Below are 24,256 nucleotides of genomic sequence, written 5' to 3' on the forward strand. Positions count from 1 at the left end.
AGAAGGAATGTGAGCTTTTAAAGACATGGGATGATTTGAGAGAATAGCACTGAAACATGTATATTACCATATGTAAAATACATAACCAGTGCATGTTCGTTACATGAAGCAGGGCACCCAAAGCCAGTGTGCTGGGACAACCCAGAGGGATAGCGTAGGGAGGGAAGTGGGATGGGGTTTCAGGATGAGGGGCACACATGTATACCTGTGGCTGATTCAAGTCGATGCATGGCAAAAACCAGCACAATATTCTAAAGTAATTATCCTTCAATTAAAATAAAGAAATTAATTTTAAAAATAAAGACTTCATACTTATTTCCAAAAAGGATTGCATCAATTTGCACACCCACTAGCCAGGTATAACTACAGAGGATCAATCTTACCACATTCTTGTCAACAGAAATAAAACATCTTTCTATCTAATTTATTAATGATTTATTACTGAAAAACTGGAATCATATTGCATTCATTGGTTATACATTATGTTGAACCTTTTTCTATGTGGCTGATTACTAGTTATAAGTCCTATTTTAGGAATTGCTTTTTCATGTCTCTTGTTTATTTTTTGAGTGGTATTCTAATGCTTTCCTTATCAAATTTAATGAAGACTGTTATACATACAGCATTCAAACTCAACTATTACAGGTGCTGCAAACACCCCAGCTTGTTTGCTTTTACATTTCGTGTGTGTATATTCTAATTTACAGTCAGCAGTCAAATCTGTCCATCTTTCCCTTTATTAGTCCTTCTTTTTCTTTTAAGTACCTGTGAGTTGCTAAATTAGATTTTAATTATCTGTTCTACAGGGCCCAGCATAAATGTCACCTCTTCTATAACATTTCTTCTGATCTCTGCTTTCTCTTCCCCTCAGCCTCATCCACAGAAGGTGGTTATCAAATGTTTTGATCTTTGCAGTGTGATGGTGGAAAAATGGTATCTTCTTGTAGTTCTGATTTGCATTTACCTTATTAAGAGTGAGGTTGAGGATCTCTCTGATGTTGAAGAACAATTTGCAGTATCTTTCTGGAAAGTATTCACATCCTTTGCTTGTTTTCCAATTGGACTTTGAGTCTTTCCCTTACTGGTTAGCAGAAGTAAGGAGATTAGCCCTTTGTGATATAAGTGGCTAATTCACCCTCAGTCTATATCTTTTCTTTTGATGTTTCTCATGATGTCTTTTGCCATACAGAGGTGTTTGTGTGTGTGTGTGTGGCTGCATTTATTAATTTTTTTCCTTTCTGTTTTCAGGCTTTATGTCATATTTAGAAAATTTTTTCTCAATCTGAGATTGTACAAGAATCCCTCCGTGGTGCCTTCTAGTCTGTCTGTCATCCTCCCCTGTCTGTCCTCCCAGGTCGTGGCCTGGTGAGGGAGGAGGAAGATTCGGTACCCGCATGTGATGAGCGCTGACCCAACTGATGGTTAGGCTTTATACGATCCCGTAGCCCCTGACAAATCATTTTGTTTTTCATGTGTCTCAGTTCAGTTCAGTTCAGTCGCTCAGTCATGTCTGACTCTTTGCGACCCCATGAATCACAGCACGCCAGGCCTCCCTGTCCATCACCAACTCCCAGAGTTCACTCAAACTCACGTCCGTCGAGTCAGTGATGCCATCCAGCCATCTCATCCTCTGTCGTCTCCTTCTCCTCCTGCCCCCAATCCCTCCCAGCATCAGAGTCTTTTCCAATGAGTCAACTCTTCGCATGAGGTGGCCAAAGTACTGGAGTTTCAGCTTCAGCATCATTCCTTCCAAAGAAATCCCAGGGCTGATCTCCTTCAGAATGGACTGGTTGGATCTCCTTGCAGTCCAAGGGACTCTCAAGAGCCTTCTCCAGCACCACAGTTCAAAAGCATCAATTCTTCGGCACTCAGCTTTCTTCACAGTCCAGCTCTCACATCCATACACGACCACTGGAAAAACCATAGCCTTGACTAGACGGACCTTTGTTGGCAAAGTAATGTCTCTGCTTTTGAATATGCTATCTAGGTTGGTCATAATTTTCCTTAGCAAGTATTTAATAAACTCTTGTATAGTTTTTTTGTTGTTGATGGGTACCGACAGCTCCAGAATTTTGTGACCACTGCCATGGTTATGTGTGCGCATCACTTGTTAACGCTACTTGGTTTAGTTTAACCTTCTTCAGTATGCTTCATTTACTAAACTTTGTGCTCAGCATACCTAAATATTGTTTTATTTTTGGCCACGCTGCACAACTTTCAGGATCTTAGTTCCCTGACCAGGATTGAACTCATGCCCTCAGTAGTGAAAGTGGGGAGTCCTAACCACTGGACCACCAGGGAATTCCCAATACTATTTTTAAAAAGTAGTATTTCTTTCCTTCTTTTGTTTCATTTACATCTTTGATCCAGAGAGGGCATGGCTGAAGCAAGATCTCTCTTTGCTGCCACCAGCTTTCTCCCCCAACGTTTGCTATTCCAGCAGCTCTAGATTCAATATGCTCAGAGTCCAACTTCAGCATCTTGGGAAGAAACATCCTGGCACCCCCAGCCCCCAGTTGAAGTTGCTTTGCTGCTTTTCCTGTGACCGGAGGAAGCACTTCTTCCCCCCAAGACTTCAGCAGAGCAGGGCAGTGGCAATCTTGTCCCTTTGGTGACCTGGCTCAGGCAGTAGATTGCCATTACCTAGGGTCCTCGGATCTCCTCGGTTCACTTGGCAGCCTCAACAGGTCCCACTTGTTGGAGATGAACACACAATAACCCATCAGCTGTCACCGGAGCTAGAGAGCACCTATAGAAACCAATTTCCAAGATCCCCACAGAGACAGGACATCATCCCAAGCTTGGCTGAGGTCAAGGATAGATCAACTGTTAAAAAAATTGGGGGGTAGAGTAAGCCCCAATAGGGATTACCCAGAGAGAGGAAATCCCAGCTGGACACAATGAGGACACTCACATCCAGAGTTGTCCAGCAAGGGCAGGCCTGCTGACAGAAGCAGTGAGATCCCTGTGTCTGGAAGTGTGCAAATGGAGGCTAGCCCGTGGCCCAGAAAAAACACAGAAGGGCTTCACAGTGTCTGAGAACTCCTGAAAACCTGTAGGAAAACACCTGTGGGGCATGCATATGCATACAGACACACACATTTTTCTGAAAAGAGGATCCATGGCTGCCATCAGATTTACAACAAGGATCTTACAACCAAACAAAGTGAGCACATCTGCCTGAAGGTGATACTTAGGTCCCATAGCGATGTAAGAAATAGAAGCTGTCTACAGTCTGCTCAGACCCAGTATCTGTGATTCTTCTCTCAAGATTAAAACAACATTTTCAGTTTCCTATGGTCAGTGTAAGAAGGAGCTATTAAAAAATCAGGGAGACACTATTTCAGGACCTGGGATGGTATATGTACAATTGCATCCCCAAAAATGCTTATCTAATACAATTTGGAAAATATTGGTTTTCTGATGTGATTTCTGAATCACACTCTGGTTGATACTTTGCTGTTATTGTCCCATTAGTTCCAGGTCCACAATTAATTGTTGCTTGAACAACCTCATATGTTTGCCCTGTAGGTAATTACAGTGGTTACTGTTCAGTGAATAAATGGCCCATTGTGTTTACAATGGGCTTGGAGTACAATATATGCCCCGGGTCTAAATCATGTTGGGTGCAAAATATTAACTGGCACTGACATTTTCTGCACCACTTGAGATAATGCACACTTTGATTAGATTGCTTTGCATCACTGTTCTTCTAGCTTTAGCCTCCTAAAACTTTCTTCTATCGGCAAAGGCTGCAGGCGCTGGGTAGCACTGCTGAACTTCGGAACTGAAGGAACCTGAGAAATCCTCTAGTTCTGGGGTTCTCTCCCTACTCTGGCTACAGACTGGAATCACATGAGGAGATTTTTTTAAATACTGATGACTTGGTCCCACTCCAAACCAAGTGAATCAGAATCTCTGGGCATAGAGCCCAGGTATCAGTATTATTTAAAAACTTCCCAAGGTGATTATGGAGCCCAACGAAGGTTGAGAATCACTGATACAGCTCAACAGCCCTGGTTTTGAATAAGCAGACTGAGGTCTTGAAATGGAAAGACATCGATATACCCATCAAAGTTAGTAAGAGGTAGAAACAGAATTCAAATGCAGGGCTAATGGACTCTAACACCTGTGTTCTTTCTTCCTCTGATGGCTGTCCTCTGCTGCCTGTGTGCCAGGCTTTCCTCCTCCAGCACAGTCACCCAGTTTCTGCAACATGTGGCCTGTCAGCATCAGGACCCCATTCAAAGATCCAATCTCCTGCCTCATTTCACATAGCCAAGTCCATTTCTAAACAGACTGTGATTGAGGTTTCAAGTTAATCCCTACCAAGGATTATTTCAGAGAGTACTTTTAAATTTATTTTCCAGTTTCATTATCATTTTTAGTTTTATCGCATTGTTTTGAGAATTTGGTGTATACAGTGTCTGCTTTTGGAATTTATTGAGATATTTTTTTTGGTGGCTTATTATATAATCAATTTTTGTGAAAGTTCCATGGTAGCCAGAAAAATAGATGCAGTCTCTAGTTGTAAGCTATAAAATTCTTTATCAAATTTTGGTGCATAAGAGATATAACCCAACTAACCAATTATCTTATTAACATATGCTTTGTATTTTTGTCTACTTGACCTATCAAAGACTGAGAGGTACGTTGAGTTTTTTCTATTGTCTCTGACAATTTCTCCATGTTACTCAAATGTTTTGCTTTTTACATTTTGATTTTATGTTTTGAAGATAACAATTACATCATTATTTTTCAGCAATGTATATATACACCTTTCCCTAGTGCAAACAGCAGGTACTTACCAGATAATCAATGAATGATTTGAGGATTAAAATATTTATCAAAATAAAATAACCCTGTTTGTCATTTATTGCTGTTTGTTTCATATGATATCTTGCTGAATCTTAATACTGAATTAATATCTTGATATGAATATTGAAACCCTTTATTTTTTGTTTGCATTTACCTGTCATAGCTCTGATTCTCTTTTCATTTGTATTCCATTAAGATTGTTTTTAAGTATATTTCTTGAAATGACATGAATGGATTTTAAAATACATGCTTATTGCTGCAATAAATACTTGACATTGCATGCATTGTCTTGCTGGCAGTCTTTTTTTTAAAAAATGTTTCTTTTTGTTCCCTTTGGTATTCAGACTTCTCCATTCTTCTCCATTCTGGATATATTAATCTTGCTTTTTGTCTTAAACTGTTAGATATCTTTTCACATTCTGAAGAAGGGTGAGGGGTTGAAAATTTGCTGAGGATGACCCTCTGTTGCTTTGACGCACGGTAGAATATATCTGGATATAAAATTCTTGGGCTACCATTTTTCTGCTTTGAACCTACAAAGTGGTGCAGAGGAGAAATCTGAGGATAGTTTGACTGTTATTCATTTACAGGTAACTGACTTTCTCTGTTTGGATGCCTGAAGGGTTTTTTTCTTTATTCTTAGAATTTAAAAAAATTTGCCTAAATAGATGTGGATGTGGCACTCTTGATTTTATCTGGAACACAGGGAGGCCTTCAGTCTATATGCGCAAGTCTTTTAACTAAAAAACATATATATATGTGTATGTACATACATATATACATAAGTATAAACACATTATATAAATGTAGCATTTATATATAATATATAATGCTATATATTCATTATATTTATATTATATTAATATTCATATATATTCTTGCCTCTCCACTAGAATACTTGATTATCTATGTGTTGTCTTTTATTCCCCAAATCTATATCTGTAGTATTTTTTCTATGATTTCACATCTTGGTCCTTCTCCTCTGCATTCTGAAAGACCATCTTATTTTATCTCTTATTAGAGGGTACCTGAAAATTCAGTTTCACTAATTTCTGGTAAAAGGGCCGTATCATCCACAGTCCCAGTGACAGAGCACCAGGGTTCTCATTTCTTCACATACTAACCACCATTTGGTATTACCTGACTTTCTACCTTTTTGCTTATCTTTCAGGGATAAGGTAGCTCTTTATTAATAATTGATTCTGCAGCCCCCTGAACATAATGTGGTTGAGTAGCTGTACAGATAGGCCATTCAAGTTCTTTATTCAGTGGGTTTGCTTTTCAAGTCACTTTTAGTGTTGCTGTCCTTGCCATATTTTTTATTGTTATTGATTTCTTCCATTTTCTAGTAATTTTTTAATGATCAGAACCCTTTTTGCTCCATCCTATCTCATGTTTCATGGAGACCATGTCTTTCCTGCATATGACTGAAGCTGCCGGAAGTCTTTCTAAAGTTTTTTTCTTTATCCTACAATAGCTCATCTTCAGAGCTGGACTCTTCCTCTACTTCTGGGTATTGTGAGTCTTCAGTTATTTTTGCAGTATTTTTTCAAAGTCCGAATGTTAGGTATTTTCTAAGTACTCATCCTCAAAAGCATGGCAGGTATTTTGAGAGGTGGCCTATTAAGAGATAATACATGGATTGCCCATGGCCCTATTTTCTGTCTGTTTACATTATAACTGAGTATTTTTTTCTCAGAAAACTGAGGAACAAGTATTTGAGCACAGATTTTGGTGTCTAGTACACTCCCACCTTACATAGTTCTGTATTAATGAGTGCCTTATTTTCTGATTCTCTGGATCAACACAGTACACCAAATTTCTGTCATGCATTGCTGCCAGGAATTTTCTTTTCTGCCTATAAAATTTTACTTTGGAGATTTCTGTTTAAACTTCTTGTGCTCTCCTGTCTACCCTCTATCTAGCTTTTTCTAGGAATTTATAGCTCTGTTTGAATTTAGAAAGATATATGAAAATGAAGAGAAAAAAAGCATCTTGATTGCCTCAAAGATCAGCAGCTGTGACTACAGGCATAGTTGTCCAAATTTCTGATTGGATGGTAATGAATTTGCCTGCAATGCAGGAGACCCAGGTTCAATCCCTGGGTCAGGAAGATCCCCTGAAGAAGGAAATGGCAACCCACTACAGTATTCTTGCCTGGGAAATCCTATAGACAGAGGAGCCTGGTGGGCTACGGTTCATGGGGTTGCAAAAGTCGAACATGACTAAGTGTTACCCAAGGAAGGAAGGATCTGGGTCCCTAATAGATTCTGGGGGTTGGGAGGTGGGGAGAGAAAAGTCTATTATTTTACAGGGCAGCTGTAGTTTTAGGCAGCAAGTTTCCGAGTGCCAAGAGACAACATTTGGTAGAATTTTTTCAAGCATATCCCATCTACTTTATAATCAGCAAAGCTTCCAAACATCTAGACTGTCAGTAAGTCTTAGAGTCCCTTAGTTCTTTGAGGTAGGATTTACTATCCATTTTACAGCTAAATAAACCATGACCCAGAAAAGCGACACAATCCATGCAAGTTCAATGCAGGAAAATGTAATTTTGACTTCATATCTGGTTGCCTTTCTTTTTTTTAAATAAATTTTAATTAATTAACTTATTTATAATTGCACTGGCTCTTCATTGCTGCACATGGGCCTTTTATAGTTTAGTTGTTATGACTCTGCAACCCCATGGATTCCAGCACACCAGTTTTCCCTGTCCTTCACTGTCTCCAGTTTACTCAAACTCATGTCCATTGAGTCAGTGACACCATCCAATCATCGTGTCCTCTGACACCCCCTTCTCCTCTTGGCCTCAATCTTTCCCAGCATCAGGGTCTTTTCTAATGAGTCAGCTCTTCCCATCAGGTGGCTCAAGTATTGATGCTTCAGCATCAGTCCATCCAATGAATATTCAGGGTTAACTTCCTTTAGGATTGACTGGTTTGATCTCCTTGCTGTTCAAGGGACTCTCAAGAGTCTTCTCCAGCACCACAAATCAAAAGCATCAATTCTTTGGGGCTCAGCCTTCTTTACGGTCCAACTCTCACATCTGGTTGTGGGAGTGGGGGCTCCTCTTCGTTGCAGTGCACGGACTTCTCATTCCAGTGACTTCTCTTGTTGCAGAGCACAGGCTCTAGGTGCTTGGAATCCAGCAGCTGGAGCACACAGCTTCTAGAGCACAGGCTCAATAGTTGTGGTACATGGGCTTAGCTGCTCCGCAGCATGTGGGGTCTTTTCAGACCGGAGTCAAACCTGTGTCCTCTGCACTGGTATGAAGATTCTTAACCACTTAACCAGAGAAGTCCTGGTTCTCTTTCTTCAACCAGCTCTGACCCATCAGTCCAAGATGAGGTGGGGCAATGACCCAAGGCTTGCTCTCTCTTCTGAGACCCACTAGCACAGGGAAAAAACTGCTTATTTCAAGGCTTTCAGGGTTTCTCAAATATAGCTGGTATCTATGGTGGGCATGGTTGGTCCTGGGAAATTCTGGGGGACACACCCTTAACCAGAAAATTAGAACAAAAGGCAGCCATCAGCATCTCTCTCTGAGTTCTGGCTTGCCGTGGAATATTCTGTAAAAGTTTAGGGTTAGTGTATGGAACTGTGCGTCTCTTTCACATTAAGGGCCCAGAGGTAGAGAGATCAGGAGAGTGAAGACAACTATTCAGGCACTTCAGGGAGCTGGAAAGCCAGGCTTACCCTTGTCTCTATGGCTTTGAGAGCAAAGCAGAGCATTTCCCCTCTGTGGGTGTCTGTTTTTCTCATCTCTAAAAATGATGGGTCGAACCAAAGACTTGAAAGTTTCCTTCATCTGTATACCACACAACTCTATACTTCTCTCTCCAACAATTGAGGAGAATGATTAAAGAGTTGGTTAGTTTTGTGTGGGTGTGTGTTTAATTTGATCTGATTTATTCTGATAATTGCCATTGTGTTTCACTTCTCTTCTGCAGATTCAAGCCTAGCTGAAAAATGTAAATACACCTCCCAATTTCAGGGTCTTTATTAAACTCTCAGCCACTGATGAATTCTTCTCTAAATGTAATGCCTTCTTTACCTGGTTTGGGGCCTCTGGGTTTAACTTGTCTGCAGAAATAAACCATTTTTCAAGTGGAAAATCTAACCAAGAGCAGCCCGGGTTGCTAAATCTTAGGTGAGAAGTGTGGGCCAGATGCCAGGGGGGAGAAGATGATTGAGGCTTGCTCTTTTCTCCACTTGGTTTAATCTTCTTCCATGGGTTTGCTGACTGTTTCTGTAATTAAATGAGGGAGGTATTTGTCATCTAGGGTTCCTTTCAGCCAAGATGAATGGAATGCAACTTTCTCAGGAAGCTTCTGACAAAACCCTATTTGTGGCCAGTGCCAGGACATATACAAAGGCTCCAGGCTGTGTGCGTTGGGAACTGGGGTCCACTTCAGATCTGCGCCAGGTCACCGCTGCGCCCAAGCCCTGGCGAAAAACTGTTTGGACACAAAGTGCCTCAACACAGATGCCTGTGAGACTAATGTGATGTGGGGTGGCCACAAAGCATTTTCCAAGTTAAGGAGGGAAAATGAAAGCCTGGCATTTGGGCGAGTTTCTGTGGCCCACTCCAATAAGGCTTGCTGAGCAGCATATGCAGGCTGGCTCTGGGGCTTGAAACGTCTTCTGGAATCCCCTGGGGACAATCACCCGCCTTCTTATTGATGAAATTTAGTGCTAATCACTCAGAGATGCACAGCAGCTGAGTTGTTATCACCCATGTCCATTGTCATGTCCTTAAAAACTGGGGACTTGCAACAATTCCTGCTGGAGGCAGGGAGGGCATAACAGTGTTTGCTCCTCGTGGAGAGACTGAAGCTCAGAAAAGACACAATGCCGTGCCCAAGGCCCCATGAGCAGCAAGGGGCAACGCTGGGATTTGAACTCAGATATTTTGCCTTCTTCAAGGTATTGCCTAGTGAGCACCTGCCTTGGGGCCAGTTGTGTGTGGGGCTTGACGTGAAGGGTTCACTTTGTCACTGAATGTGCGAAACCACCATATGGCACAGACATTATTTTGATCTGCATTTTTCGATGAAGCAACTGAGGCTCAAAGAGGCTAAGCCACTTGCACGTCATCACAGATCAAGTGACTGGCAAAGCAGGGAGACTAATATCACCAGCTTCCATTCCACAGACTTATGCTTCTTCTGTGTGATGAACAACTTCCAAAATTCATTTCCTGCTTTAGTCTAACTTTGATCTTCACAAAACCCCACGATACAGAGTAGACTTTATTGCCCTAATTTTATAGATGAGGAAACGGAAGCTCAGAGAGATAAGTGACTTGCTCAGAGTCACATGTGAGCAAGTAGCAAGGTCAGGGCTCAAACTTGGGACTTTTCTTCTTGAAATCTGGTTCATCTCTCCATCAAAAAGGCTGCTTTTTAGGAAGGCACCCAGGTACAATATGGGAAAGCAAGTGGGACCATTTAAGAGAAAGCAGAAGAAAAAAAAAAGATTTGCTTAAAAGAAAAAAAAAACACAACAATACTAAATCCGTGGCTTATTATGCTTCAATTGCCTGTTGCTGCTGCTGCTGCTGCTGCTGCTGCTGCTGCTGTTGCTAAGTCGCTTCAATCGTGTCCAACTCTGTGCGACCCCATAGATGGCAGCCCACCAGGCTCCTCCGTCCATGGGATTCTCCAGGCAAGAGTACTGGAGTGGGTTGCCATTGCCCTGCTCCTCAATTGCCTGAGATGTTGCAATTCAATTATATGAAATAAAACTCAAATGTATATTTGACATTTTATTGAAGATCAAATTCTTCACATTTTTCTTTTTAAACTTTTATTAGGATTATAAACTACATGTATAAGTATATAAAATATATATGTTCAGTTCAAGGAGTAATGATAAAATCAATATTCAACTGTCGATCACCCAGTTTAAGAGAAAAGCTTTTATTTATGTGTAAATATTAAATTGTAAAGTAACTTAATTTTTTGCTCTTTAAGATACATTTTTTTCCCATGTGCCATTCTGCGACTTTTATTTCCTTCTTTACTCCCCTCTACTATATTTCTATCATTGTCTTACATAAAGAAGTTTGCAAAACAAATATTACTTCCTCAAATCCTTTTTTTCCTCCTTTAGAGTAAAAAGCTGTAGTTAAGTAGAGAAAGAGCACAACCAAGCCAGTGCTGAGAAAGCAGTATGGTCCATGGGGTAAGAATTCTGAGTTCCAGCTTGGACAGGCTGGGACTGAATGCCGGCCACACCACTCACTACATGACTACAGGAACATTACTTCACCTTTGGGGATCTGTCCCCACTAAACCAGGGTGACAAGCCCCCTCCCCAATCTTAGGGCTATTCTGAGGCTCTGAATGCACAGGCATCCAATTAATGATTGTTAATGTTAGATCACAGTTTCTAGACTGAGAAGTTATGAGAACTGGATGGTATTGCTTACAATTAAGAAAAGCCTTTTAACTGACGAAATACTTTCCTTCAATAATACCTCAACCCCATGAGGGCAGAATGGAGGAGAGTTTACCCATTTTAACATGCAAAACCTCAGAGAATGGAAGGGTCTGCTCACAGTAATGTGGCTACTACCAGGCTGAGACATAATTCTAACTCATAATTAGGATCTAATTCTAAATCCTAACCTAGCAACTTAAAAATGTCTTGTTAATTGGAGGATCCTTGGTGGTCCAGTGGTTAAGACTCTATGCTTCCAATGAATGGGGCATAGTCTCCATCCTTGGACAGGGAACTAAGTTCCCACATGCCAGGCAGCGTGGCCAATTAATAAATAAAATCACTTTAAAAATGTCTTGTTAATTTTTAAAAAGTAATGATTGTTTTGTTTGTCTAACTGTGCATAATTAGAACATATGTCTTTAATTTTTCTTAAACTTCTGGTTAGATGCTTCATTCACTTCTCCCTTACAGCTGTGTAGGTGACAAATGCAGGAAATTAACAAATTACAATAGAAGACTGGTTTCTTCAGTTCCTTTGCACTTTGCCTTCAGCTGATGTCTTTAAGGGTAAGAAGCACTTGTGTGTGATCACAGCTGTGAAGCCAACTGCCTTTTAATTACCACACTGCAAAAATCATGTCTCCTCATGTCAATTTAGCACCTCTAATTAGTCGATAAGTTGACATCACATCTATGGAGGGGGAAAGGTGTGCTGGGGCCCAGCTCGATGCTTGCAGTGGGAGAAGATACAGCAGCATTCCCATCTGCTGAATCCTCCCATCTCTTTAGAACCAGCTCCTACTCATCTGTCCAGGGCTGCTCACAGCCACCTGCTCCATGAAGGCTTCCCTGCTATCCCTCAGCTCTTCCAGCACTGTTTCCTTCCCTTCCTTTGGAGTGCTGAGAAGTGATTGATAGCTAGGCCCATTTCACTGACTGGTCTGTGTGCATTTTGTGGGCTGTCTCCAATCCTCTCTGTAGTTATGAGAGAAAAGAAAACAGAAGTGGACAGAGGAGGCAACAGGATCACAAGAGGCCTCCGTGCTTGCCTTCCAGACAAGAACTCACCATGGTTTTCACACAGAATGGGGCTCAGGAGGAAAGCAAGCACTGATTTCTGTGGCTGAGAAAAACATGGTTTTAGCTGGGCTTGTGATCTTGGAGCATCTAAAGAGAGTCCAGGCAAAGCTCTGGGCTGTAGGACTCTACTCAGGAATCACTTGACCAGGACAGGCCAAGACTCCTGAGGGGACCCTGCAACACCTGCCCCACCAACACAAAGACAGAGAGTCCACAAAAAGGTCAGGAGGGTGGAGGTCACTGGGCATCTCAAAGCCCAGACAACTGGGCTTTAAAGGAAGGGGTCACTGTAGGTTCTATTTACAATTGTGAGCCAACACCTCCCAGAACCAAGGAAGGAGAAGCAGAATGCTGGACTTTAGACCTCTCAGATTTGCTTCATGATCAGTCCTGGGGAAACTGAGTAAGTTAAATCAAGATAAAAGATTCTAAGGTGCTTTCCAAGAATGTGAAGTCTTCTTCAGGGGGACAGAGAAGGTCATCCTGGACCAGTGAGCCTGCGGCTAGGACACAAGGAAAGCAGTGTGACTATGGAACAATCAAGACCCAGCTCTTCCAGTGTAAGCTGCATGCCCACCAGCAATCCATTAAACCTCAGTCTTCCTACCTATGAAATGGAAAGAATAAGTCCTGTCAACTCTCCAGGGCTCTTTTTTTTTTTTGAAATGAGAACTTAACTGTGAAAATGTTCTACAGGAAGTAGGTCCTTGTGCTAATGGAACATGAGGGTTACAATACCCACTTAGTCAGCTCATCCATCACCTTTTTCTACCACTCTAGCCTCCTTTCTCACTCTCACTCTCCAGCCTTTTACTTTCCAAAGCATACCAGGCTCTCTCTCATTCCCCCACAAAGAAGCCTTCCTAAACACCTCCCTACACCTCCAGTCCGAGCCAAGTGCACCTCCCCACCCCCATCAGATCTATCACACTGAACCGTAACTGCATCCTTACTTCCCTCCATAAGACAGTAAGATAACAAGCACTCAAGTTGTTACATAAGAAGCACACAAATATTAATACTTGTTAAAAAATAAGAAAGCTCAGATCAAAGTATGACTTTCAGGGAGGCTAATATGAACCAATAAAGAAGAAATATTTAGTAATAAGGTATTCAAGAATGAATCACAATCTTGCTAAGTACTGAGTTCCCCGTCACTGGAGCTATTCAAGGAAATCTTGAGGATCGTCCGCCAGGGTCAAGGATGGGATTCTCAAACCAGCAAGGAGTTTGCATGTGATGGTGTTATGTTTTATGTGAATTGGTGGCACACCCAATGGTTTTAGGTGAGCCCCAATCTAATATTTTATATCTTAATAGGTATTTTTTCTCTTTATTTACTTTTATACTTCTTCTTAGTAAATGATCCTGATTTTCCATCCATGGTATTTAAATGAAAGATTGAGTTGATTTAAAGGAAAATACTAAATAAATTAATAATACAAGTGGTATGGCGATTTGGCAAAATCAAGAAAGTGGCAGCTAAATGAGGTCTGGGAAACATGGTGTTGCAGGTGTGTTAAGCAGTCTGACAAGAGTATATGGCCCTTGGAAATAAACACCTACTCAAATCCTCATCACTTTCCACTACATTAAACCATAATACGAATTTAAACAATATAGACTGAGCTAGATTCTTACCTCGAGACTGGAGAATGGGCACCATCAGAAGTACCAAAAAGAGGGTGGATCTCTCAGATGAAATTAATTATATAGAAAAAAAGAGAAATATCTGTAGAAGTAGAAGTGGCCTAAGAGTGTTGCCATATTTAGAAATGTTGGGGACACACATGTACTAAAAATTTATTCTTTATTTACCTGAAATTCAAATTTAACTGAGTGTCCTATAATCTATCTGGTAATCCTAAGTAATCATCTAAGCCAGAGATGATAAATAGGCTTGAGCCTATGTGACATCCTTAACAGGCTGACAGTGGCTGGCGAGAGAGATGGGTTAAACCAGTAAAGAGCATGTGGCAATCAGTTCGTTATGTCTGCAATTAGCACAGGATGGGGGAAATAATGGCACCAATTCATTAATTTATCTGCCATCCTGGACTTGTCCAACTCCTCATTTTACACAGTGAGGACCAGGGAAGACAAGGGACTTGCCCAGGCTCACAGCACAAGTCCACAGCTGGGCTGAGCTAAACTCATTTGCCGCTCCATGCTGCCTGCTTGGAATCAAAACAGAATGCGACCAACGCCATGATTATGTAATTTCCGACTACACTCAGTAACGATGCCCACCCACATAGTCAGTCAGAATGCACACGGCCAGCCAGTCCCTCCACCTGATCCAGCTTACCATCATGACTACATTTGAATGCCCCAGAATAACACAAACAATGCGAAACAAAATCCATTTAAACTAAGACAATTCTGTTTAAGGAGAGGTGGCTGAGATAGAAAGCACTCAGGGGTCTGAACAACCATGCCTCTCATGTGCTATCTTGGGGTGCTCAGTAGTACAGTTTCACATTTGACAATTTGCCTTATTACAAAGCAGATATTTCACCTACTGTTCATTGAATTGGATGGAATCGAACTAAATTTGTGTCTTCTCTATCTTTCTGTTCTCTTATATTTCTGGGCCTGAGGTTCCTTACTGCTAAAATAAGGAGACTGCACCAGGTGGATTTTTAGTTCAGCTCTAAAATTTCATGATTTTGTAATTCTATGCTTAATTTACAAACCAAGGCTAAATTCTCTCTTCAGGCGAGAAAATAAAAATCACTGGACTAGAGACGTCGCCAGAAGGGTTTTAAGCCAGCCTCTTTCACAAAGAGAATTATTTAGTCTAATTGCTTTATGTCTCCATTTAGATACCAGGCTTTTACTTTCTGCTCTTCTTAATCAAGTTCATTTATTAGTATTCTCATTCATTCAATAAAGCTGTATTTTCTAGAAAAATTAGAGATGCACTTTCATTTTGACCTAGAAATTCCACTTCTAGGAATTCATCCCCAGCTTACACTCACACAAATACGACATGTGACCAAGGTTATTCCAACAGGTTGGCAATAACCTAAACGTCCATCAATAGGGGACCTGCTATACAAATTACAGTGCATGCGTGCTAAGTCGCTTCAGTAGTGTCCAACTTTGTGCAGCACTATGGACTGTAGCCCATCAGGCTTCTCTGTCCATGGGATTCTCCAGGCAAGAATACTAGAGTGGGTTGCTATGCCCTCCTCCAGGGGATCTTCCTGACCCAGGGGTTGAATCCAAGTCTCCTGTGGCTCCTGCACTGTAGGCTGACTCTTTACCGCTGAGCTACCGGAGAAGCCCACAAATTATAGTATATTCACACAAAGAAGTGCTCTGCAGCTGTAACAAGAATAAGCAATGTCTTTAGTGATAAAACAGTAAGCTCCAGGAAAATTAAGTGAGAAAGCAACTTGCCAAATAGCATATATACAGTATGTTCACTTTTACATAAGGAGAAAGAAAAATAAACACACACGCACGTGCATTTGTGCTTATTTTACATAAGGAGAAAGAAAAATAAACACACACGCACATGCATTTGTGCTTATTTGCAACAAGAAACACTAGAAGAATAAGTTTGAAACTAACAAAAATTGTTATCTACCGAGGTGGCATGGAATAAGAGGGATGTTAGATTGGAGCCAAGAATTCTCTGCTTGTCGAATAGTCTTGACTATAGAGTCATATAAAAGTTGTAAACATTTTACATGCTTTCCCAGAGGTCATACATTCAATTTAAAACATAACACCAAAAATAGGCATTTAAACACACATCTGTTTTGAAGCAATTCAATAAATCGTAATCAAATTCAGCTGAAATTAACGACACTGAACTCATCCAACTGGATATGTACAAAGATTGTGTGTTAGCTGGAATTCTCCAAGAAACTATTGCAGGATAAGCTGAAATGGTACAATTATTCAGATGAAGGAGAGAAATAAATATTTTAAAATGCCTTAAACCGTATTTTGCAATCACTTAGCTTAGTAAGAGAGGATCTGAGAAACAGTAACTCTAGATAGGTTAGTTTGGAATGCACCTAACAGGAAACATCAATCACAGGAAAGTTAATTTAATTAAATGTAAATTAACTTTTAAAAATTTAATTTAAAATTTTGTTTATATTTTAAAAATAAAATTAATTAACAATAGGGAAAACATCAAACCCTGAAAACTGAAAATAAAGGCACTTTAGAGTACACAAATTTTTTTTTAAGTATATAAAGTTATTAATGTAATCACATGGAGAAAAATCTGTAAAGGGACTTTTGGACACATCTTTATTGACCAAATAAGGAGGGCTCTAGTCTCTCCCCACCCCAAACCCCACAGAGATTCATAGCTTTTTACTGTGAGAATATTCAAACCTACAAAAATTTGAAGAAACAGTACAATGAATATCATATGTCCTTCACCACTCACTATTTCCCGTGTCTGCTTTCTTTCTCTATAAATACATACATATATATGAATATATATGCACACAGACACACATATACATAGAGATACACTTCTGTTTTCAATACATTTGAAGTTAACTTATAGACATTTTGACAATTTACTCCTAAATAGTTCAGAATGCATCTCCTCATAATGACATTCTCCTATATCATTACAGCATTATTATCACACTAATGAAAATGAACAGTAATTCAGTATTATCTAATGTATAGTCCACATTCAGATTTCTTCAATTTCCCAAATATGCCCTTTACATTTTAAACATTCAGGTTCCCATCGACACATGAGCCTTGCCTTTGATTGTTACATATTTTTTTCAATCTCTTTTCATCTAAACCAGTGCTCTGCCCTTCTGCCACTGTTCTTATTTTCTGCAACATTAACTTTTTGGAAGAATCCAGGCCAGGTGAATTGTAGGATGTCCTATATTTGCATGATTATCTTCTGATGGTCAGATTCAAATTAAACATTTTTTTGTTTAAAACATTAAAAATTATAGTTTGAACCTGAGTTCACTGAAAAAACCTAGAAGCAGTGAACCCCAGTGGCAATGAGCATGCCTAGCATGCATGATTCCCCATCAGAAAGAATCAGGGCTCTTGGGAGAAATAGTTGACTCAAAGTCTGCTGCTGCTGCTGCTAAGTCACTCAGTCGTTTCCGACCCTCAGCAACCCCATGGACTGCAGCCTTCCAGGCTCCGCCGTCCATGGGATTTTCCAGGCAAGAGTACTGGAGTGGGGTGCCATTGCCTTCTCCGGCTGAGGCAGGTAAAATAGTAAGCACCCAGACTGACAGCAGAGAAAGGAGGAAGGGAGAGAAGCGGGCAGGAGGAAGGAGAGAAATGGTCAAAAGGGAACACTCTTCTGTAGATAAGAATATCAGCTTAAATGTGGAAGGAAAAATAGAACTAGAAAATGACCATTTTGCAACCCCAATATAATTAACAATATTCAGGCAAGGACCATCAACAGATGCTAAAACCAAAGATCATGGGGGACAGGATATTCACATGGTCTCAAAGTTTCACCCCACAGATTACATCAAAATTACTAAGGGGAAAAGGTATTGTTACAACAAATGTAGCAGATACCACTTTAACCTAGTGATCAAACTTAGCATCACTGATAAGAGTTCACACGTGGGCCTCCTGACACGCTGCACTGATATAAAAAATGTAGCTTCACCTTGCCCAAACTGCTTAACCTGAATCTAATTGTGAAGAAACAAATTCAGATTCTGGTCCTGTGGGACAGTTTATAAAACAACTAGCTTGGGATTTTCGAGAAGGTCAATATCCCAAAAGCATCCCCCACCCCAATTCCCACCAAAGTAGGAGGAATGTTCTAGGTTAAAGAGACTCAGCACATGATAACAAACCTAACACATCCTCCCAGCTGGACCCTTGATCCCTTCCCACCTACCTTGACAAATGGCAAAAGGTACATTTTGGGGACAAGTTGGAAAATTTGAACACGGACCATATATTAGGTAGCATTATTGTATCACTGTTAGTTTTTTAGATGTGATAATTATACTATTGTTAAATAAGAGAATATAATTGCTCTTAGGAAATTCATGCTGACATATTTAGGGATGAAATATTGCCTCTGCAAAGTATTGTCAAGTGCTTTAACAAAAAATAAGAGTGTAGTGGCAGGGTCAGGCAGAGGGAGAGAGAGAGATAGGGAAACGCATAGGGCAAAATGCAAACAACTGGAGAACCTACATAAAGGGTGCATGAGGTTCACTGTACTCGCTTTTAACTTTTTTGATGGGTTTGAAATTTTTCAAAATAAAAAGCTGGAAAGAAGGAAAGTCAGAAATATAAGTAGAGCAGGAAAACGGCTTTAATGTCTATATTAAAAAAATAATGTCTGCAACTGATTGGAATACAGTCCATTTAATATATTTTTAAAAATCCATGAATTCACAATGTTACTTTCCTAAAAGTGAGAGATTAAGAAAGAAGGAACTCCCAAACAAAAACAAAACAAGGAGTCCTTGGAGGTTCTCCTGTATTCCAGGCCACATGCTGGCTCTGGGATTCCAACTGTGCCTGCAAAGGAGATGTGGTCTCACCCTCATGAAGGGAGCTGACAGCACTCAGGCAGGCTCAACACTGAACCAGGAATTGAACCTGCGATGATGCTGCAGGGCTGGGAGCGGCAGGTGCCATGGACGTGTCTATTGGAGGCTGTGATCTGTCTAGAAAGGCTTTCCAGAGAAGCGGTGTTGAAACTGAGAACTGAGCAAAGATCCCTTCTTGCTAGTGTGGGTGCAGGGCCGGGCTGGGCTGTTTTGCTGTGCCGAGGGTCTAGGCACCCATTACTCTAGCAAGGCACCTGGGGTTTTCGAAGAAACCCAGGACAAGAAGGGAGCTGTTTTCTGGTTAAGCAAAGCCATGTTAACAGTCTGTGTGGGAAGCTGGGGGAAGTGTGAGAAAATGATGCCTATATCTGCATCTGGACATAATGTCTCAATAATCACCTGACCTCAGATTGTTTTTCTTAAGTTGAGCGCTTCCTACTGAATAAGGCTCAATCTCGGCATCAGGGAAATAATCAATTATTTAATCTTCTTAGTAAACAGATTCAAGGCAAAAGCCTTCTGTATAATTCAAAACGAAAGTAGGCTATGCTCTATTTAAAAAAAAAATCAAGCCATTCATTACAAAACCACCAAGAGTAGAACTCTAAGTACTATATGCTTGAAATACTTAGCATGTTATTGATTTTTATGACAACCAGTCCATCTATTTTCTGAGTTCAAAGGAACCATTCATTTTTTATATACAACAAGTTACTGGATGAGTCTAAAAGTGTGTGTGTGTGCATGCACATCATGAATGATTTACAAGGAGAACACAGGTCTACACAGAGAGACTCACACCAGCCTGGGTCATCATCTGCTGACAGGCAAGTTGGGCTGGGGAGGAACCCCAGAGACATGGAGGGAGCCCCCTCTCCCACACCCTGAGGTCTGCTCGCAGCAGGAAGCAGGGAAAGTCTTGCTCTTTGCATCTCATTTTCCTCATTCCGCCTCACTAGGATGACACCCGTTCTTCCCTCTCCACAGTGTTGCCCTGAGGACTGGATGAAGCTGTGAGAGGCAGGGCACCAGCGGAGGCCAGCACAGGCTCCACAGCTACTTCATGCCGGCAATCCCTTGGCAAGACACTCAAGCTCTCTGTGCCTCTGTCTCTTCATCTGTGAAACGAGGAGAGTGTGTCCAGCTCGTGGGGTTGGTGTGTGGAGAAAATGAGCTCATTTATGCAGTGTTTAGAACTGGGCCTGCCCCATGGCCAAGGCCATTGAAATGTAGGCCAGTGGTACTGCAAATTGGTTTTGTAACATGCCACCCAGATGTGTTCACTCATGCTTTCTGAGTACTAACTAAGTGCCAGGTCCTATACAAGGTCCTTTGGGTACAGCCAGGACTCAAGGAGTTCACAGTGTGGTGGGTAACATGCAAACCTCATCAGAGAACTGCAATCTACTGAAGAAATGGCAGAGATGAAATAAGTGAAGAAAAGGCAAAGAGAGGTGGCAAGGAGCTCCTACAGCTGGAGCAGGTTGGGGAAGATCAGAGATCTGCAAGGAGACGGCACTTGAACTAAATATCAGAAAATGCAGAGGACTCTGCCAGGTGCAGAGGGGAATCGAGAGGGCACGAGCAGTGGACACAGCATAGGCAAGGGCCTGGGAGCTGCATAGAGCAGGTTCTATCCCTCAGAATACGGGGAGGGAAGAGAGGGGGACCCAACAGAATGCTGGCACCGCAGCTCTGTCACCATTTGTGGTGTGACCTCAGGCAGGCTGTCTCATCTCTCTGGGGTCACTTCCTTCCCCTTGTAGGGCAGGGTTCTCTGCCTGGAGAGCTCTGGGGCATACTGCCACGCCTAAGTGGTAAGCCGCTTAGAAATGGAAGGATAACCAGGCCCCAGGCTGTGAGCCCCTGGGGGAGGGAATCGCATGCAGGGCCCAGGAGGGAAGCTACCAGGGTGAAGGCAGGTGCTGATGGCTCTGAGCCACAGGAGATACAGAGAATCGGGACACAACTATCAAGGTTATCTGGCCCATCAGCTGGCCCACCCCTCTCCGTCGATGATAGGGGCCCAGAAAGGGATGCACCGAGGCTACACAACCAGCCTTAGGGAGCCGGCCCAGACCCCACGACCCTGCCCCTAGCTGGGAGGCAGAGCAGGAGGCCATGTGGGTGCCCTGGTCCTTGAAGGAGTATGAGCATGGGTCATATCAGGTCATCTTACAACCAGCCAGGTCAGCACAGTGCCACCGAGGTCACGAACAAGGAGCCGAGCATGGGAAAGGCTAAGTAATCTGCCAAACAGCTCAGTTCAGTCGCTCGGTCGTGTCTGACTCTTTACGACCCCATGGACTGCAGCACACCAGGGTTCTCTGTCCATGACCACCTGCTAACAAGTTCCAGAGCCTGGATGGGAATCCCAGCCCATGTGACCAAAGCCCAAGAAAAACACTGCTATTATTAAGAGTTGGCCAAGCATGTTAGCCCCTCTGGGCCTCCGTTTCCTCATCTATACAAATGGGCACAAGCCCACCTTATCAAACAGGACAAGGAAGGGGCCGTCAGTGCCACACTGTAACACAAACCCGGTTTTTTTTGCCCCAGAGCAACCAAACACCCCAGGCTTTGCCCCACACGAGTGTCACCACAGTCCTGGGAGGAAGGCAGACAATCACAGATAGGATGCTCAGGCTCCAGCAAGGGGAGGTGGTTTGCATAAAGCCATCCAGCTGAAGACGGCAGGCCCAGGATGGCCAGCCAGGAGTCCTCGTGTTGACCCAGTGCCCTCTCCTTTGTTCCCTGCGTGGAACTACAGGTCCCCTGTGTGCTCCTGGCCACCATTGCTGAGAGAGCCTCCCAGGTAAGCCTGTCACACTAAGGCTCGAGCAGCACAGTTGGACAAGAGCCCTGTGGTCCCTGATGCTGACTGCAGGGATGTCCAGAGGAGCTGAGAACAGTACTGCAACTGCATTTCCACTCTGACAGTCCAAAAGCGGATCCTCAGCCTGAATCTGGAAAAGGCGATGGCACCCCACTCCAGTACTCTTGCCTGGAAAATCCCATGGACGGAGGAGCCTGGTAGGCTGCAGTCCATGGGGTCGAGAAGAGTCGGACACGACTGAGCGACTTCACTTTCACTTTTCACTTTCATGCATTGGAGAAGGAAATTGCAATCCGCTCCAGCATTTTTGCCTGAGAATCCCCCAGACAGAGGAACCTAGTGGGCTACAGTCCATGGGGTCACAGAGTCGGACACGACCGAGCACACGTGTACTTTGTCCTGTCACCCTGTTTTACACACTGGTCCTCCTGGAGGGACTTCCTTTTCTGATTCCCTTTCCAGTTCTTTCCAGATTCAACTTGTAATTCCAGACTCGACTCAACATAATGTGCAGTTGTGCTGCTTCCTAGCAGCATCAGCCGTACCGTAAGCAGTGCGAGTAATTTATTTATTTAGAATGAATTATTTACACCCAGCATATTTCCAGGCGGTGAGAGACGCATCAACAATGAGGCCATTGGAGTTACACGCTGGGAACTGATATTACTTTAGATACCGTGGTCTTGAATTAAAAATGGGGGTCAGAACCCTGAATTGAATCTTTTAGCAGATGGACAAGAAAGATATGGGTTGGGTCGTTGGCAGGAATAGACTGGAGACCGCTATGCACTCGATAACATTGTGCCCTTCTTTGCTTCTGCTTCTCTGAAAACTCAACCAGGAAAGAGGGTGTGCACGTTGCTTACAGATGCCTTGGGCTTGTTTGGCCTCTCCTGCAGGGTCTCTGTTTTAATCTCACTGTTCTGAATCACCTTCCCGGTTTGTGATAGTTCATTTCACCCACAAACCTTTTAATCTAGAGACAAATGGAGACATAGTTTTTCAAGGAGTTTCCCCTTGCCTGGGGCCTGGCTGGTATTTCAGATGCCAAAAGCATCAGTAATGGTAACATGAACCTTAATCTATAGGGGCTGCAGTCTGAAAAGGGCCATCAGCTGCTCCGCCTTCCCTGTCCTACCTGATGTTCTCAGGGGCCCCAGAAGGGCAGGTTTAGTTAGCCCATTTCACAGATGAGTTCTGTGAGGCTCCAGGAGCTTGCCGATTTGCCCAAGCCTACTATCAGAGAGAGACATAGGAGGGACAAAGACCCAGAGCTTCTAGATTCCTGGCCTCTGTTCTGGCTACTAGGCCTAACTGCTCTTCTGCCAACACCCACCTGTCCTGGGGTAGCAGCACTGAGCAGTGGAATTTGCGCTGGTCTGGGAGAGTGCACAGCAGGCACTGCACTTGTTAAATAAAGGAATGAATAAGTAAATATGAGCATGAATGAACGGAAACAGTGCACTTTCCTTTCCCCACAGACTATCAATGGGTTCTGCCAGGATCCTGGCTGAGGGCTCATACTTCCTCCCATCCATTTGCATGCAAACCAATAGCTGGAAACCTTCGATCCCCTCATGAACGCCCCTCCACGTGCTCTCAGAACCTTCCTTTACTGCACCAGGCCTCCAATGTCACTGACATGAAGGGCCATCCGTAATCTCCAGTCCTCAGGGTTTCCCCACCCCCCGCCACATAGCCCATAGTGCACGCTTTTAATATTTCTTCTCTTTCTCCTCCCCCACCTTTCTTTCTTTCTTTTTTTAATGAATCCAGAAGGTGGAAGCATCTCATAGATTATTAATGTGCTAAATGGCCCCTCTGGAGACCAGTGCCAAGAAATGGCTCCAACCCGCCCTGGATTATTGGCCTCCATTCTCTTTCTTAGAGAGCTGTGCAGCAGCAGCAAAGTTCCTAGCCATGCCTAAGCACGCCACAGCTCCTAAGTGGTTTTCAATCAGGTCCACAGTTCCCATCGCCCACTCCATGGCAAGGGCATGGCAGTCACGTGGGCTGGGCGGTGGCAGGATTCCAGCCTGTTGGATTTTGACCCTAGAGGGCTGAGAAGCAGAGGTCATGTGCACTTTGAGTGTCTTGCTGAAGAACCCCCATCCTGCCCGCTATGTCTTTGTTTCGGATCTGCAGTGCCAGAGTAAGTAACCTTTGCTGTTGATGCAAAATGGGGGCTATCATCAGAGGTCTGCTTCTGGGAGGAGTCTCTCTCACTGTGACATTGTCATATCATGACATCATAAGAGCAGCTACTGTTCTGCAGTCTCTAAAGGTGCTTTCAGCTAAAAAAGGAAACACCTTCATTGATTCTCACAGCTGTACAGAACATATGAGGCTACTTTGCTATTTCCATTTTACATGAGAGAAAAAAGTGAAGCTGAGAAAGAGAAAATAAGACCAGGGGGTAATTACAAAGCCCTGGAGAGTGAGCCACGGGATCCAGCTTTGCTGTGAGCACTTGGTTAAGATCCTACCCACTTTGGGCCTCTGCTCCCAGTCTATACAGGGGAGAGAACAGACC

At 42.7% G+C, this 24,256-nt stretch overlaps 1 protein-coding gene across 2 annotated transcripts in view; it reads right to left on the reverse strand.

Moving 5' to 3' along the window:
- Positions 1–24,256, reverse strand: part of GABBR2 (gamma-aminobutyric acid type B receptor subunit 2) — a 369,523-nt gene that overhangs the window by 221,145 nt on the left and 124,122 nt on the right. The window lies entirely within an intron of this gene.

Source organism: Bos indicus x Bos taurus, chromosome 8 (genome assembly GCF_003369695.1).
Source record: "Bos indicus x Bos taurus breed Angus x Brahman F1 hybrid chromosome 8, Bos_hybrid_MaternalHap_v2.0, whole genome shotgun sequence".
Lineage (NCBI taxonomy): Eukaryota > Metazoa > Chordata > Mammalia > Artiodactyla > Bovidae > Bos > Bos indicus x Bos taurus.